We start from the raw sequence: 2,500 nt of genomic DNA, 5'->3' as shown, positions 1-2,500 counted from the left end.
TGCGGAAAACCTCGTGGGGGCCCCCGAATGCAGTGCCCGGCAAGCCTCCCTGTTCTCTTCTGCTGCCTTGCAACTGGAGCTGTCTGCCAGAGACGCCGGAGGCACACCTGCCCTTAAACCCCCACTGGCCCACGGCTGCAAAACCTGCATTTTCTAGTGGCTGGCTTGGTGGCATATGTCACTGAGCCCAGTCTACTCAGGAAGTGAAAAAAGTCCCCTTCACAGTTGGAGAAAGTGCTCTCCTGCCACCTGTCGGTCGTTGAAGGCACCACACCTCAGCAAAATAAAAATAAAAAAACAGACATGCTCAGTTCGGGGGATGTAAAGGTATTTACATAGCAAGAACAGAGAGGCTGTTGGGAGATGACAGAAGCCATGCTGCCCCAGAGTTCTCTTCTGAAATTCGCAGGAATCCAGAGGTTGGAGCGGGCTGAGGGAGTGCGCCTTCTTGCCTCTGTCGGCTTTCAAGATACATCCTCCTGCTGGGAAGCTGCCCACCCTGAGCAGTACAGGTTTGCGCTCTAGGCCGGTCGGCCACATATATCTCGCCTGATCGAGCCCGATCGAGCGGCAGCAGATGGCCTTTGGCCAGCGAAGGCTGCCGCTCTTCTTCTTGTTTCTCTGCTTGAGAGGCAGCTCAGTCCTCTGCGCTTGCGCCAGGGGCAGGCCACGTGACACGCAGGGGTCAGGCCGTGGAGCGACTGGGGCATGGCGCCAAGTGAGGTAAGCAGACCACCCCCCTCCCCCTCACTGTTCTCTGCATGTGGTGGCTCGTTGGTCTAGGGGTATGATTCTCGCTTAGGGTGCGAGAGGTCCCTGGTTCAAATCCCGGACGAGCCCTTTTTTTTTGGAGCGCCGAAAACAAAAAACACAGAGTCCCCAATTCCCCCCCAAAAATAGTTTGTGCGTGACCGTATCTGGTTCGATGCCCGTCGCCAATGGTTGGCTGCTTTTAAGCCCATGGCCCAAGAGGCAGTGTTGGAAATTCCCCCTCCTTTGTAATGATGCGCTGGCGGCGAGCTGATGTATAAAGGTTTGGACATGCCTTCTGGGTGGGGACTGCCATGGCTCGCGCCACTGTTGCATCCAGCTTGGTCTTTTGTATGTGTCTGCAGCCTGTGTGTGAGGTGCTGTGAGTGCTGCCATGTAGGTCCGGCGCAGGCTTGCGCCAAACTTTCACGTTGGTGTTTGCCACCTGGCAGGTACCAGCGGGCCTCATGAGACATCAGTGCCACAAAGCCTTTCAGCTGAAAGCTGTCCCAGCACACTAGAGCTCAGCCTACCAGAGCTGTTTCTGTAGTGTAGTGGTTATCACATTCGCATAACACACGAAAGGTCCCCGGTTCGAGACCGGGCAGAAACATGGTGCTGGTTTCTTTTTATTTCCACAATGTCAATCGGACACATTTGACCGCATGCAGGTTTCGACAGGTATGGACAGGCCGGCACTACGCCATGAGTGATCTGAGGCCAGCCCTTATTTGCACCCTGCAAACTGTCCACTGGCTCCATCAGTGGGCGTTTCCTGCTATCCCTGGGTCCTTAAGTGAGTGTTTGGGTACTTTTGATGCAGAGATCGGGGCATGAAAACCGGCGCTGGCACCTGGCGACATTGGGTACTGAAGAATCTTTCCCAATCCTGCCCATAGCTGTCAGGGTGACCGAGTGGTCTAAGGCGCCTGACTCAAGAGGCGCAGCTCTTCCCTGCATCTGGGTGTTCTGGTCTCCGATTGGAGGCGTGGGTTCAAATCCCACTCCTGACAAGCCGGGCTCATTTTTTTGAGCACATTTCAGAGTGTAAGGCTTGCGGAAAACCTCGTGGGGGCCCCCGAATGCAGTGCCCGGCAAGCCTCCCTGTTCTCTTCTGCTGCCTTGCAACTGGAGCTGTCTGCCAGAGACGCCGGAGGCACACCTGCCCTTAAACCCCCACTGGCCCACGGCTGCAAAACCTGCATTTTCTAGTGGCTGGCTTGGTGGCATATGTCACTGAGCCCAGTCTACTCAGGAAGTGAAAAAAGTCCCCTTCACAGTTGGAGAAAGTGCTCTCCTGCCATCTGTCGGTCGTTGAAGGCACCACACCTCAGCAGAATAAAAATAAAAAAACAGACATGCTCAGTTCGGGGGATGTAAAGGTATTTACATAGCAAGAACAGAGAGGCTGTTGGGAGATGACAGAAGCCATGCTGCCCCAGAGTTCTCTTCTGAAATTCGCAGGAATCCAGAGGTTGGAGCGGGCTGAGGGAGTGCGCCTTCTTGCCTCTGTCGGCTTTCAAGACACATCCTCCTGCTGGGAAGCTGCCCACCCTGAGCAGTACAGGTTTGCGCTCTAGGCCGGTCGGCCACATATATCTCGCCTGATCGAGCCCGATCGAGCGGCAGCAGATGGCCTTTGGCCAGCGAAGGCTGCCGCTCTTCTTCTTGTTTCTCTGCTTGAGAGGCAGCTCAGTCCTCTGCGCTTGCGCCAGGGGCAGGCCACGTGACACGCAGGGGTCAGGCCGTG

The sequence above is a fragment of the Ambystoma mexicanum genome, chromosome 2q (assembly GCF_040938575.1).
Source record: "Ambystoma mexicanum isolate Mex_15411 chromosome 2q, UKY_AmexF1_1, whole genome shotgun sequence".
In the NCBI taxonomy this organism is placed as follows: Eukaryota; Metazoa; Chordata; class Amphibia; order Caudata; family Ambystomatidae; genus Ambystoma; species Ambystoma mexicanum.
The sequence above is the reverse complement of the archived record's forward strand: the minus strand, read 5'-3'. Positions refer to the sequence as shown.